At 31.8% G+C, this 16,801-nt stretch overlaps 1 long non-coding RNA gene across 4 annotated transcripts in view; it reads left to right on the forward strand.

The window, feature by feature from the left end:
* LOC145258163 (uncharacterized) overlaps positions 1 to 16,801 on the forward strand; it is a 38,705-nt gene that overhangs the window by 4,428 nt on the left and 17,476 nt on the right. Inside the window, exon 1 of one of the 4 annotated variants that reach the window (XR_013864059.1) lies at positions 14,422 to 14,551. The exons of 2 other annotated variants lie outside the window; for them this stretch is intronic. This is a non-coding gene — a long non-coding RNA (uncharacterized LOC145258163). Of the gene's footprint in view, positions 1 to 14,421; positions 14,552 to 16,801 lie in introns of those variants that run through there. One more of the 4 variants, XR_013864058.1, reaches the window with a different exon arrangement.

The following is a 16,801-nucleotide window of genomic DNA, read 5'->3' on the forward strand; positions in this document are numbered from 1 at the left end:
CTAGCCTCCTGTATCAGTAGGCGTCATGTTGGATAATGGCTTGCGCATTCATTTTAGTTTACAGAATTGTAATCTGGAATAAGGGATGGGTCTGATCTAAGCCAATCAGAATAGCAGGAATGTTGTAAGGGAGAATTATTTTTCAAATTGACGGACAGAAATTTAACGTTTGGCCTATGAGTTTATGAATCAGTTACAAAGAGTGTACTCACAATATCCATACCATGTGTATAAATTCCTGCGTTGTTTATGAGGATTGATAACAGGACTTCAGCAATAGGAGGAAAAATCGGGACTATTTCCTCTGTAGATTAATGCGATAATGCTGGTTTAGTTCCATGGAAAGAATCTAGGATTTTATTTGAAGACCTGGATGTGTCAGAAAAGTTTATATAAAGTTACATAAGATATTGGTTAATACATACATAATAAATTTGTATGTGGCATCTGTTGTTGTAAACCTATGGTATTTTGGTCCAGAGGGGGAAAAACTGATGTTTTTATTATATATAGGGATATACTAGCTGTACCTGGTTACACATTGCTGTGGCTCAGATGGAACATAAAAACAAAAAAGACAAAATGTATGTTTTTTTATGTTTGTTCTCATTTTAGCTATTTTCCTTGTTTTTACGTCACAACAAACAAAGCCGAAATCATTTTTTCATGTAATCATGGAAGACTAAAATAATTGTAACATTACAATTAGGTAGATAACATTGCTTCTTGTTGAAATTGACAAAAAATGTAAGTATTTATGTTTTTTAAATTAAATGTCAACTTTTCAGCTGGCCGATTTCACTACAATAATAATGAAGAAGCATCCTCTTTATTGGGCGACCTGTACAATGACCACCCCGTATATATTTTTTTTGGTACTCTTGCAGAATTTGACCTGGATCCTCTGGATTTTTCGTCAATTATGGTTCGGGCTCGACTGGCAGTCACCAGATTAAGCCAAGCACAGTAACAGATGCAAACGAATTTCAAAACAAACAAACCGAAAAAAAATAGAAATACAATAAATAAAAAATAACAAATTTACTGAATATATATATATTTATTTTCCTCGGGAAAAGTTGCATTTTTTATTGTCTTGCAATTTTTTTATCAACAAAAGTCGTTTTTTTTTGGGGGGGGGGTCCTAGAAAAGATTAATTTTTTTACCATAAATTGTTAGGTGAAAGTTTTTTTTCAAGAAAACTTTTTTTTTTTTTTTTTTAAAGAAAATTGGCAGTAAACGTTTTTATTTTTATTTTTTTTATGGCAAACAGAATTGTTTATAAAAAAAGATGAATGCTTTTTATGAAAACTAAATTGTTAGGTGAAAGTACTGAAAAGGTTTTTTGTTTGTTTTTAAGAGAATGTACAAATTATTTTTGTAAACAGATGCAAAAATTTTTTAAAAATGTTGATTTAGTGTTTCAACATTTGAACAACACTCGGCTTAATCTGATGATTGCTGGTCGAGCCCTAACCATAATTGGCAGAAAATCTGGAGGATTCGGGTCAAATTCTGCAAAAGTACCATTCTTTTTAATTTCATCTTCTTTTTTCAATTTTTTCAGTGGATTATCAGCGATTGCAAACTAAAAAATTTAACAAAAATGCAAGAAATTCAATAATTAAAGCTTTTTAAGGAGGGCTCAGTTTCTAATACAAAGTCCTAGTAAATCGATCTCCTTATTGGAAACACGAAGCCAAATTATTGTCTGTATGTTTGGGAGAGGTTCTTTTCGTTTGTTTTGTTTGTTTTTTTCGTTTGTTTTGTTTGTTTTTTTCAGAATTTTCAGCAGATTATTATTGATTTAACACTCAGCTACCAGATTCTGCAAATTCTTTTTTTAATGCCAAAAATTCAATATTTAAAGATTTTTAAGGGCCGCTCAGTTTCTAATATAAGTAAGTAGATATACAAGTTTATGGTGATGACACTCTGAAACTAGTGTTTTAATGTTATTTTTTAAGTAAAAATAATATTTAGGTTTGGATATAAATTTCGTAACGCATTTCACTCTAAATAATTTAGGTGACTGAAATAGGAATCTCATTAGTCACTGACCAAAAATATGCATCAAATTCCATGTGAATCTTTAATTTCCTGAATAGTAAAAACATGATCCACAATGGTCGCTTTGCTGTTAATATCAATTTCTGATTAATAATTGACAGGAAAGCGACCACACGTGGTTAATTTAAATTCAATTTTAATCACATGGTTACATTTTCAATAATTACATGATTAAATTTTACCCATTTAAAATTTGTGAAACATTTCTAATATACCTATATTGTAAACACATTCTGTTTACATTAAGCGAGATACTGATGTTGACTGAAAGTTCCTTTTAGTGATGTCACGTGACTGGTGAATCACCGGCGGGCAATGATATTTCTCCAAATAAAAAAAAAATGGCCACATTGTTACCAAAAAAAAACACCTAATTTATTAAATAATTAGTCAACTAATGTCCAAGCATGGAGTGAGTTATATTGTGTACTAGCAGATTAGCCCGGCTGTGCTTGGGTCCTATGTACTATTCATAACTTTATGTGCATATGTATATATATATATATATATATATATATATATATATATATATATTAAAAAGTTTAACTTCTGTTCAGGTAACCTTACATCTAAAATTTCAAGTGTTTAGACCCAAAATTGACAGAGGAGTTTGGTAGAGTCTGCTACGGTCAACTCTTTTAACTTTGACCTCTTAGCAGCCAAATTTTCGCCTAAAAACTGATTAAAAAGCTTGCATGTCTAAATACCCTTTATGTAAAAATTCAAATGTTTAGACCCAAAATTGGCTGAATAGTTTGCTAGAGACAGCAAAGGTCAATTGACCCCTTGGCAGCCAAATTTTCAGCCAAAAACCGATTAAAAAGGTTGCCCTATGTCTGAATACACTTTATGTGAAATTTCAAATGTTTAGACCCAAAATTGGCTGAGAGTTCAAATTTTTTTTTTTTTACTTTGACTCCAATTTTGACCACTTAACATTGTTTTAGGCTCAAATCAAGTTAAAAAGTTTGATCCATGTCTAAGGAACCTACATCTAAAATTTCAAGTGTTTAGACCCAAAATTGGCGGAGGAGTTTGGTAGTTTTCAAAAAATCTCGAGTAGACTGAAAATTGACAATAATTTGGTAGGGAAATGTACATACACAGCCAGACACGCAGACAATTTCACTTTTATAGATATGTTCATATGCCAACGGGTTACAGATATTGGACGTATGAAAATAGTTCCGTGATATCACTACATCTCCCTTACCAGATAGAAAAGAAGAAAATTGTTCAGATATTTGTTAGTACATTTGTTGTATAAATCTTTTTGACCTGTGTTGCCATATCTTGTTTTGCGTGTGGATTCTTTTGGGGTTAATTGGTGTGAGATGTTGTTTGTATTATTGAATCCAGTTTGCGATGAGGTGATTTAATCATTGAAGTGAACCTGTTTGGAGATGAATTTTCTATCCGCTCTTATTTGGACTCTGATCCGTCTTTTTGAAGATCCGTCTGATCCGTCTTTTTGAAGATCCGTCTGGTAGTTGAAGAATGTATGATCTTGGTTCTGCACGTTTACTCAGAACTGTGGCTGGTTTCTGTTTCCCAGTTTGGTTATCCAGTATTCGTGCATATTGTCCGGGGACAATGCTGGGAAATCATGACCTGTTTTGTCATGATAAAGTTTCTGCATGTCCTATGTTCTAGTTGTTCATGGATAGGGTCAGAGTTGAGAAATCTTGGGTTTGGAACTTTCGCAATTATGTTTGATTTCATAATGCAATTGTTTAACAGTTCAGCTGAACTTTGAATGTGCGGTTGATTGTTGCGGTTGAATGTTGTGCAGCAAGTGTCTGCTGCTGTGCTAGAGTTGCTTTTGCTGCTGTTGTTGTTGAACCAGTGCCTGTTGCTGAGAAAGAACTTGATGTTGGCCAGTAGGAAAAAGTTGCTGTTGAGCTAGCATTATTTGTTGTCTTTGTTGGGCAAATTGGGAAAATTTCTGTTGTTTTTACACCAAGCCTTGTTATTGAGTAGTTAAGCTGGACTGCTGTTAACTTAAAGCTTGCTGCTGTTGTGCTAAAAGTTGTTGAGATGGGAGATTGCTGTTGAGCCAAGTGCTGCTGCTGCTGCTGAAGAAGAAGAAGAAGAACAACAACAACAAATGTTTGTTGCTGAACCCATATTTACTGCTGTTGCAGATGGCCCTTGTATATCTCCAACGTAGAAAGTGCTGTTATGCCAGTCGGAATTATTATATTTACATGGTATTTTAATGCTACCATAGAATTTTATTAGTGTTCCGTTATATGCTACCAGATTCTTACTTGTTTGGTTGGTTAGGTTTGGAAAACTTCTGTGGGAACATTCTACAAAATGTAGAAATAGGAAGTGTGTTTCCCTGAGCCCCTGTATCAATTTTTGCTTGCAACCTATGAACTCCATTTCTGTTTGGCAGTTTTATGTTCACATATGCATAAGCTTCATCTCTCTGAGTAATAGAGAATGTCTTAATATTATCAAAATTTAAGTTTTCAAATTGTTTGTCTAATTCTTGTGTGTTGTTGCTGTATACTGCATCGGTTTGGATGGATTGTCTTTTCTTGTACTGGTTCCTTTGATATTGTTGATTTTCTGACATTGATTTTCATGGTCTCTGCTTCATGACTTTAGTCTTTGTCTTGATTTGTTTGATGAACAAACTGTTGCTCAGTGTGTGGAAATTTTATTTTCCACCTTCTGTCTTTCCTTCTCTCTCCCTCCCCTTCTTTACCCCCCCCCCTTTCTTGGTGTATCTTGTGCTGCTACTGCTTGTTATATCACGTGTTCAATGCGTGCCTTTCGATTGATAAAAGGAGATGTGTGCGCCATTTTGTTGGAAGTTTTGAACACGAGAAAGAAGTCGGCTTGCTATCCCGTGTCAAGAGAAAAGACGTTAAAAATCGCAAGTTTGAACAAGAGAAACCAGTGGTTTGGTTTCTTTTTCTTCAATCGGGATTCATCAAGGAAGACGACACAGAATTAGTCAGAAAAGACTGTTTAAAAAATCAGAGTTGTAAACAGAATTACAACGACCTCTTCACCGAGGAAGAAAGAACTATTTTAAGGCCTAGAATTGGTCTTGTAAAAAAAGAATATAACTCCAGTGAGGTGTTAGATATTACGTCAAAAGGAACCAAGAAATCTTCTATAGAAATACATTACACCACAGAAGATTGGGATTATTTTCTTGGATTACAGAACCAAGAGGATTGAAATTTTCTCGTATGAGAACATTTAAGTTAATGGCGCAAGGGGGGTAATTTACATACACCCTCTTTTACAAAGATTAAGTGTTGATGTGTTTTATTCAAGTTCTTTTACACACAGTAAGCCCTGACTACACCTATATTCTTACCCCTATTATCCCTTACAATATTATTAATGGAGTTCTTTGAGAACCGCCAGAGTGACTAATTTGGCAGACACTGTTATTGGTGAACATAAAACTGACTATACCTTTCTTTCCTTATTTACCTTTCCATTTATTAAAAAAAAAATTGTTTGTCGTAGTATTCTTTCGCTTTTTTTCCTTCTTGTTGTGCAATGGGATAACCTTCATTGGACGTCATAATAAAATTCCCGTTAAGTGGTTCGCTTTACTACATGTGTTGCATTTTGATCCAAATGCTAGGCAGGCTTCAGGGCAAAATTCATGACTTCTACCACAATTGAGACAGTTATTAAATTTCTTGGAACGTGTTGTTGCCGTTGTTATGGCTTGAATATCCGTGCTCCTATCCTCATTACTATTCAACATGAGCCGAAGTTGTTTTAAATGTATGTTAGAAGATTCGTATGTTTTGCCGATATGAGCAGTTTCTTCCAGTGTTAGAGTGTTGTCTTTTCTTAACAACTTTTTTTTGAAAATCTGGAATTGGAGTGCTAGAAATAATGAGTTCAATTATTCTCTATTGTTGTTCGATATCAGATAACGAACATCCTTGTGTGAGTTGTCTACATCTGTTTACAAAATCATCTAACGACTCTTCATGTCTTTTGTTTATAAGACATTCGTTTTAACTGATTCATTCTGAAATTTTCTTTTGGTTCTAGCTATTCCATGAACATATTGAAAATAATTTAAGGAGAACGTTTTTCTTCTTTCGTTAAAAACCATCTGCAACAGTTGTGTATAGCTTACTTGCTGTTCTGTTTTTATTTTGTTTATAAAATATAGTTGCAAATGCTGTTTAAAAAGCTTAAAAGTTTCTGTGAGATTTGGAGTGTCCCAGTCCATTACAGGTATAGTATCGTTATGAGACATCGTAGATATTATTAAACAGAAGATTCAAAATGGCGGTCAATACGAAAAAATAAAATTCACGTGTTGAGTTGGAAAAAACAATTGAAATAAATACCTTGGTATATTTTGGGTATTCCTTGAAGGACAAGTTTTTTGGTTTCCAGTTGAAATGTTTATTGTTTGTTATTGCTAATAGATATTTTTTTTTTTCATTTATTTGGAGTCAAAGTGATTGATGGTCATTAAAGGTTCGTTTATCCTAAATGAATGTTTCATTTTATCCCTGCTGCCACCATCTAAAATAAAGATGCTTGGTTGTTGTTTTGACGTGTGATATAATGTAACAAAGACATATCATTATAGAACTAATCGTTATATATATATATATATATATATATATATATATATATATATTAAGTAATGTGATTGATAATTTAAAATTTAAAAATCAAATTTTTATTAAATTAAAAATCCGTTTCATAAGAAGGAACAACAACAAAATCAATTATCTGTACGATCGTTTCGGAAAACAATGCTTTTTATTGTGGTATACATCAAGTTATGTACAATAATTATATATAGTTTTTTGATAAGCAAGGTCTCCTCATCAGCAAATTTTGAAGGGTTTTTATTGAATTTAAATCCAGACCTTTTATTTCAATTTTTCAGATTCATCTGCCTTACTTTTAATGCTAGGTTTATTTATGGTGTCTTTTAAATTCAATAAAAACCCTTCAAAATTTGCTGATGAGGAGACCTTGCTTATCAAAAAACTATATATAATTATTGTACATAACTTGATGTATACCACAATAAAAAGCATTGTTTTCCGAAACGATCGTACAGATAATTGATTTTGTTGTTGTTCCTTCTTATGAAACGGATTTTTAATTTAATTAAAATTTGATTTTTAAATTTTAAATTATCAATCACATTACTTAATATTGAATTAGCTCTAGGACATTTAACTATCGAGCTTATTATATATCTAAATTACAACGAGCACTTTCTATTTCCTGTATTTTAATTAAACTAGTAATTTCACTGTTACATTAAAATACACTCAGCTCTTTAGACTATTGTTCTAATCTCCTTTAAATTATATATATATATATATATATATATATATATATATACTAGCAAAAGTACCCGTCGTTGACTGGGTTCAAAAACAGCCTACAGAAATGAACTCTGATTTATGAAAGTATGATAGGTTATGAAAAGGAAGGGTTGTAAATTTGAGTTGAATTTGGGGGTATCAAAACCAAAGCAAAATATGATGAAAGTAAAAATAAAATATATAAAGCCCATAATTTATTATACCATACCTGTTCACACTGAAACACTTATCACAATATTCTGTGGATCTATATTAAAAAACCTTGTTAAACTTTATGACATATTTCCATTCTATGGAGGTCAGGTGCGAACAAACACCCCATAATTTTATTATACCATATTTCTTCAAACTGAAACATAATCATTATCAAAGTATACTTACGCAGATAGATATGAAAAGTCTTTATTACAGTTTGTGCCTATTTCCAATCTATGGAGGCCAGGCGTGAATGCAGACCCCACAATTTTATTATACCATCCCTATTTAAGTTAAAACATACTTATCAAAGTATTCTTATGTACATCTATATCAAAAACACTTGTAAACGTTTTTTTTTTAAATTTTTTATTTCTATACTTTGTGGACCAGGCGCGAATGCAGACCCCACAATTTTAATAAACCACTGTTCTGCCAGATCAAACATACCCATTCCTGTGTCTTGATACATCTTCTATCATTATATGTGATCAGTTTTTTAAAATAGTCAACCATATAGGAGCCTATTCGTGACCAGACACACACACACAGACATTCAGCTTTATATATATATGTATAGAAGTGTACATGTTAGTCAACCCATGTCCAAATGTGGAGTGAGTTATATTGTCTATATTCATATGCCAAGTGGTTACAGATATTGCGCGTATGAAAATAGTTCCATGATATCACTACACTATTCTCATCTTGATTGTTCTATTCACAATGTTTTGGCCAAAATAAACTTCCAGCCACCCAGGAAAGTACCGGGACATATTTGGGGTACATCACCTGTAAGGATGCAATTTGATTGGCTATTGAAATTGACGTAATTATTGTAAAAGAATTTTTTTAAATTTTAATTATTGTTAAAAAAAAATTTAATTATTGTTTACTTATCAATTATTTAATAATTATTAAAAAAAATATAAGGTAAAGCTTTACGAGAGCCTTCTGTTTTAGGGTCGTTTCAAAAATGGAACAGAAATTAAAATTCTGTTCCGTTTTAATCTTTTTTTTTAATTGCGCATGTGCCAACAAAAGCGAAAACTCATCGTTCACATTTGAAATGTCAACTTTTATAGGTTTCACATCTGAGTGTTCCCTGTAACCTGTAATGATGCACATGTGTCAAAATTAATGCTAGTGTATGCATCATTCATAAACCAGCAAAGAATAACATGGGACACAAGCAGGTAGAACAATGCTACAAGCCTTTTAGTATGTGGTGGCTGTGTAAAGTGTTTTGATTGCCAGGTAATGGGATAATACCATGTAATTGCCACGTGTGGGCTGGTGCACTAACTATTAGCTTCTTTCGCTGAGATAGGGTCCAAAGAAAGAACTTCTAATCCATAGATTTTCAATGGGGGTGAATTTTGGATTCTTAGGGTGTGAATTTTCAACCCATTTATAGTTTTTTTACTTTTTCTTGTTTTTATATACAGAATTCGGAACTCATCATGAGTATCAAAAAAAGAAAATACGATCATTTATATATTAAATACTAGCCTGGTTGCCCGGGTGTTTGGAGGTGTGTGTTGAGCAAGAAAAAAAAAAAATGGTAGTAGACAAACAAACTCGAACCCATACCGCGAAGGAGGAAAAGAATGTGAAAAAAAAAGTGACATCTTTGCTGTTGCGCTCATTGCCAAACCAGAAGTGAAGAAGGTTTAAATTAAGGCTAGTCAATCAAAAAGAGGAGATGACTTTCGAAAATATTGATGAAAAACGCGACCTCTCTCTGTAGAAAAATGCCCAGTTGAGGGAAAAGGAATTAATGTTTTTAGCCAATTTTTCGATATTTGTTATCTGAAGGGTCGAGCTTCAAAACGATACCGATCTTGTGAAAATCCGTAACCTCTGTTGAAAGTTTTAGGTAGATGTACATACATACATACATACATACATTAAAAAAGACAAGTGAGATTTATATTATAAATGGATTCACATCCATCATCATAAATGGAGAAGAAAAATTCCAGTGTCTTATTTGTTGTAAAGTTTTGAAAAATGATTCTATGAAACGAGCAAAGTTTTGAAAAATGATTCTATGAAACGAGCAAAGTTTTGAAAAATGATTCTATGAAACGAGCAAAGTTTTGAAAAATGATTCTATGAAACGAGCAAAGTTTTGAAAAATGATTCTATGAAACGAGCAAAGTTTTGAAAAATGATTCTATGAAACGAGCAAAGTTTTGAAAAATGATTCTATGAAACGAGCAAAGTTTTGAAAAATGATTCTATGAAACGAGCAAAGTTTTGAAAAATGATTCTATGAAACGAGCAAAGTTTTGAAAAATGATTCTATGAAACGAGCAAAGTTTTGAAAAATGATTCTATGAAACGAGCAAAGTTTTGAAAAATGATTCTATGAAACGAGCAAAGTTTTGAAAAATGATTCTATGAAACGAGTAAAGTTTTGAAAAATGATTCTATGAAACGAGTAAAGTTTAGAAAAATGATTCTATGAAACGAGTAAAGTTTAGAAAAATGATTCTATGAAACGAGTAAAGTTTAGAAAAATGATTCTATGAAATGAGTAAAGTTTAGAAAAATGATTCTATGAAACGAGTAAAGTTTAGAAAAATGATTCTATGAAACGAGTAAAGTTTAGAAAAATGATTCTATGAAACGAGTAAAGTTTAGAAAAATGATTCTATGAAACGAGTAAAGTTTAGAAAAATGATTCTATGAAACGAGTAAAGTTTAGAAAAATGATTCTATGAAACGAGTAAAGTTTAGAAAAATGATTCTATGAAACGAGTAAAGTTTAGAAAAATGATTCTATGAAACGAGTAAAGTTTTGAAAAATGATTCTATGAAACGAGTAAAGTTTAGAAAAATGATTCTATGAAACGAGTAAAGTTTTGAAAAATGATTCTATGAAACGAGTAAAGTTTTGAAAAATGATTCTATGAAACGAGTAAAGTTTTGAAAAATGATTCTATGAATCGAGTAAAGTTTTGAAAATGATTCTATGAAACGAGTAAAGTTTTGAAAAATGATTCTATGAAACGAGCAAAGTTTTGAAAAATGATTCTATGAAACGAGCAAAGTTTTGAAAAATGATTCTATGAAACGAGCAAAGTTTTGAAAAATGATTCTATGAAACGAGCAAAGTTTTGAAAAATGATTCTATGAAACGAGCAAAGTTTTGAAAAATGATTCTATGAAACGAGCAAAGTTTTGAAAAATGATTCTATGAAACGAGCAAAGTTTTGAAAAATGATTCTATGAAACGAGCAAAGTTTTGAAAAATGATTCTATGAAACGAGCAAAGTTTTGAAAAATGACTCTATGAAACGAGCAAAGTTTTGAAAAATGATTCTATGAAACCATCAAAGATGAATAAACATTTGCCAAATGTTCATCCTCATCACAAAGACAAGAACAAAATTTTTTTTTTGAATACCATGCGAATGCTCTCTAAAAGATGAAGCTGTTTCCAACAGAAGATTTTAAAGAAGAAAACCAAAAAGTTACTGAAGCGTCATATGTCGTAGCACTTGAAATAGCAAAGCAGTGCACTTTTTGAGACAGGCAATCTTGGAAAAGATGGGAAATTGGGGGGGGACATTCTTACAAATGTTGAAAGGGGTACATGGGCCAAGCAAAGTTCAGAACCCCTACTCTAACCTAATATGGCAGACGATGTATATCAAACTAATACTATCCCATTGTCACAGTGTTGCATACCTTTACAATTACTTCGTTTAACTTGTTGGTCAAGATGTCTCCATCAATTCATTGTTTTAATACCTCATTGTAATACAACTTCCTGTTTCAGTAGTTTCTTTCCAAAGACTGCAAAGTTGTGGAACTCTCTTCCTGCTCCCTGTTTCGCTTCTACCTACGGCATTGGTCTTTTCAAGAGTAAGGTCAATAGGCATCTCCTGTTTTTGCAATAATCAGCTTTCATTCTTGTTAGTTCCTTACATCAAGTGGCTTTATACCTTGTCTTGAGCACTTTCCAATAAAAAGAATACCTTTGACCAACCCGACAATCAGTAAAATTTGACAGCTTTGCCATAGAGGTCTTCAGATATGGAAAAGATTTTTACTCCGATCACCTTATTTCCTCGAACCACTTGCTTTTCAAATTTCCTCCCTGCTTCCCTGACTGTATTCGGAAATTTAAATGTAATGTGAACAAATATCTTGTTGCACAACTCCCCAGATGCTCCTATAAATCTGCCCCTTAATCTGCAGTAGCCTCTTACATCTCAGTGGCAATGTGCTATATTTGGTTTGAATAAAAGTAAAATAATTTTTTTTTTTTTAATCCATGATATTAGTCCATGCACTGAAACTGCATTAACTGAGATATATGTTTTTATGTGCGACTAGTACAAGATTTTTTTAGAAGAAAAAACAGGAGAGAAATCTCCACACGTCCATACCGGATGATGTCCCAGGTGAAAAGAGACTGAGAAAGAAAAAGAGAAAGGTAGTCAATATTGCCACCTATCGGTTACAATATGCAACTCTGGAAATAAGGGGTGATAACCGTATATGTCTCAAACTTGAGGCTATTGTGCATTGTGTCTCTGTGTGTGTGCTGCATGCGAGCTAGGCTGGAATAGCAGTTTGATAACACGTCTCTATTTAACAAACATCGATTTAATAAGCAACAACTGCAATATTTCGTTTTAATTTGAGACGGAGTAAATGTTTTAAATTAAAAAAAAAAAAAAATTTGTTTAAAGACAAAATAAAAAGTTTGTCCCCATGGATTATATTTCAGATTCACTGAAAGATTTTAGCATAACTACACTATAATAGCAAAATTCGAAATTTTGAATTTCAAGGCAAACTAATGGTCTTTACTTAATTGTCTTGTTGCAGTAATGAATATATCCATAAATTATGAAAAACGATTAGGTAGAAAAAAAAAAAATTATTAAAGAAAATATTTTTGATAAAAATTAGCGAAAATAAAATGTTTTGCGTTACATAATCATAACAATCACATAATCATAACAATCACATAATCATAACAATCACATAATCATAACAATCACATAATCATAACAATCACATAATCATAACAATCACATAATCATAACAATCACATAATCATAACAATCACATAATCATAACGATCACATAATCATAACAATCATAACAATCACATAATCATAACAATCACATAATCATAACAATCACATAATCATAACAATCATAGAATAATAATAACATAATCATAACAATCACATAAGCATAACAATCATAGAATCATAATCACATAATCATAACAATCACATAATCATAACGATCACATAATCATAACAATCATAGAATCATAACAATCACATAATCATAACAATCATAGAATCATAACGATCACATAATCATAACAATCACATAATCATAACGATCACATAATCATAACAATCACAAATGCTTTGGGTTTAGCATAACTGAGTTACTTCCATTGTTACTATGTCATGTATACTCAAAGAAATATGGCGAGCATTATGTTAAAAGATTGAAAATTGGTGTTTACTTTTTTAAATAATGAGGTAATATTTAAGTACTTCTGACATGCCAATTAAATACATACCATTGCTTTTAGTTGAAATTGACACAAAATGTCAGTAGATACCATTGTTTGGTTTTTTTTTGCTTTTTTTTTAATCGATTTTTTCGTTTTCCAAATTCTGTTATTATAGTTTAGTTGCACTGATATTTCTTTAAAAGGTGGATTTACTGCAGATGTGTGTTTAATAAACAAACAGTTCTAAATAACTATATATGTGAACAAACATCTTGCCAGAGATGTTTTGCTAAAAACAGAAAAGGTCCTTGTAAGATAATATACGGCACAATTCACATTAACACACCAGTTCTCGCCAGATCACAAGCAACGTTGAGCCTGGCCAGTACCAGATGGGTGACCATTTGGGAAGGTGAGGCGTTGTATGTACCGCAAGGTAAAATACTAGGTTGAGAAACTGGTGCAGTCTATCCTTCTCTCGAGGGTAGATGGGACTCTCTTAAACCATGGTAGGCACCCCATTTAGTGATGGCATCATGATAAAAATATACCCTTGATTGACCCTGGCAAGATTTGAATTATACTACAAACTTGTGTAGTGAGTTCAATCTCAGCTACGGCTGCACTGGATGGATGAATTGATATAAGCACAGAACTGCATGTGTGTGTAATTACCTGTGTCGGTGAATCTTGATTTCTCCCATGCTTGATGTGAGTGTTTATGGCAATGTAAATTAATGTGAGTTAATAAACATGCTCACTGTTTGATTCAAAATTTGCTTTTTATGTGTTTTGGATTTTTCTGTGAATTTTTTTTTTTTTTTTTTTTTCCGGTGGAAAAAAAATCCTGACTCTCTAATTGGTTGAAAAAACAAAATTGTTGAATTTTAATAAGCCGATTTTTGTACAAAAAAAAAAACAAAAAAACTTAAAATTACAAACACAATAAGAACTGTGTAAATGTTCTTTTTACATTTTTTTTAATTTATTTGTTTATTTTTTTTATTTGTTTATTTTTTTAATTATTTATTTTTTCATAAAATTTGCTAATGAGTTTCTGTTGTAAATTTTCCTGTTTTCTTATCAGACACATTCAATAATGATAAAGAAAATGCCAGTTTATTTTTAGGTTCTTTAATTCAGGCATTTCGTTTTATCACTATTTTTTTTTTTTTTTTTTTTTTTCTGGGTTATCTCTTGCCAGACAAAAATCAACAGAAGATATTTTATTTTTATTTTATTTATTTTTCTTTTATGGCATAAGTCAACATTCCCAAGCCATTTTCCATTGGCAGTGAAAATCAGCAATATTTTTTTTTCCATGGAAAAGTACTTAAGCTTGAATTGTGCAACTGAATTTGCTGATTGATTGATTTTTCATTTGTGTAAAAACATTCTGTGCTTGAATCCTTAAGTAGAAATGGCTGATGTTACAAGGTAGGTTGAAGTTTTTAGGTTTTCCATTAATTTCGTAAATTCTTTTCTTTTAGTATCTTTCAGTTTGATTTTCTTTTTATAGATGCATTTTTACATTTTTGTGAAAGCCTTTGTCTCTCAGTTGGATGGTCTGTCGTCTGTCATGCTTTAAAGTTGGGTTAAAATTCTTGTTGGTCTGTCACACGTGTATTCAAGCAACTATCTGTCAGTTTGTCATGATTAAGTTTGAATAGATATGACAAATTGAAATTTCCTCCAATTTCAACTTGTTTATTGGGGGGGGGGAGTATTTTGACAAAATTTGAATGCAAACAAAAGTTAATATTTTCTCCTTATGAATCTACAATTATGTCATTAATAATTTATTTTCCAGGTTACTTCAAGATAGATTACGTGAAAAAAGTGTTGGTGTTTTTTCTAATTTGTGCTGCACGATATTAGGGATCTCTACGCATATATTAAAACAGTCGCATATCAAAGAAAAATAGGGTCACACATCAATATGGTGGGTTTAATATAAGGTTTTAAGTTATCTTTCACGAAAAATATCCTAGTTGAATGAAAATACTAAGGAAATATATCCTTGTGAATGAAATACTTAAGGAAACTTTTGCCCTGTTATCAAATTTTGCATCTGTCTTTTTGCAAGTTCAAAATTTGAGGGATTTCTTATTGATTTACTATTAAAAGAATCTTGCTTGATCTCTTCTGGTTTGAATCATATGAAAACTCAATGTGTTAGCTGTTAAAATGAATCATGAACATTCAAATTTGAGCTTCTGTGTCAATTTTTGCCCGTTTTTTTTTTTTTATTATTAAAACGAATCTAATTAGTCCGCTGATTAGATTCGTTTAGGATCAAATTGAAATATTTGTTTTAAGTAGCTGAGTGTGTTATATATATCATTGTTATTGTTATTGTTCGTTGTTCGTTGTTAAGTCTTATTAAAAGTGATGCTTTGAGTCTTATTAAGTATGATGTTGAAAGACTTAGTCTTATTGAGAGTTTGTTGTTGTGTCTTAGAGAGAGAGAGGTTGTTAGAGAGATATTGTTTGTGTTATGACGATTCATATATAATAAAATGTTCATACTTAGATGTGTAATAGAAGCTCTTAGAGTGAGGAGATAGTCTTCAGACAGTCTTAGTGTTCATATTGTGTATGTAAGATGTGTATGCAATGACATTTTATAACACAGATATATAGACATATAATAACAATTTTCACTTTACCTTTTGGTAGAATTACAACACAAAGATGACGTTTATAAAAACACATGATGGGTTTATTTCTTCTCACGACTGGCCGTGGTTTTCTGAGTCAAGAATTCAAAGCTTCACATATTAAGTTTCAAAAGTGATCGTCTCGCTTCTAGACGTTCGAATCCCAACTGCAGACTCTCGTCTGTCGTTCTCCAACTCCCTCTGACTCTCCCCCAGTTTCTCCTACAGTTTCTCTCAAGTTTTCTAACTATATCTAGAACTTCCCATTTTCCATGACGTCATACACATGTTAAAACATGTGTCTTCTTTCACGTGTTCTGGACATGCGTGTCCAAAACTTTTTCCTTTGTTTACAAAAGGAATTTTAACCTATATTCCCAATATGTTAAAAACATGTTTATTAAATTATCTTGTAGTTGCATTCCTCAATTGAATTTTTCGTAACAGAATTGACAATGCACATTCTTTTCTTGGAACTATTTTATCTCTAAGCTAAACAATGGTTTGTTTTACATTCCATTTTCTAATTCTCTCTCGTAATCTATTTCTAAACCTAATTTACGAGGTTCGAATTTCGTCTATTCTATTTCATTTTCATTTTAACTAAATCTCTCTATTTTTATACTTACATGAAAAGGGGACAGCTCTTATCATGTAACAAGTGGTTTTAGCTACAATACTTGAGTAATAGTCAAGTTGCTTTAATGAACGAGTGTATCTGGTCAGAGCTTGTATAGCAATTAAAAACAATTGCACATGTGGTTATTGCATTGGTAAATTTTTTTAATTGCTATACAAGCTCTGACTACATATATTTGTTCGTTAAAGCGACTTGATTATTACTTAAAATTAGTAGCTAAAACCACTCAGCAACTTAAAACAAATATATCCCTTTCACTGGATATGGGATGCTTTTGCTTGAGCGAAATCTTGGTATTTCATTGGTGTAACTGGTACTGAAAGATTCAGCCTCTAGGCCAAGATATTTGCTAAAAGGTAACATGGCCCTAATCACACTGGTTATTAG

Source organism: Euprymna scolopes, chromosome 33 (assembly GCF_053919585.1).
Source record: "Euprymna scolopes isolate OS-2025 chromosome 33, ASM5391958v1, whole genome shotgun sequence".
NCBI lineage: Eukaryota > Metazoa > Mollusca > Cephalopoda > Sepiida > Sepiolidae > Euprymna > Euprymna scolopes.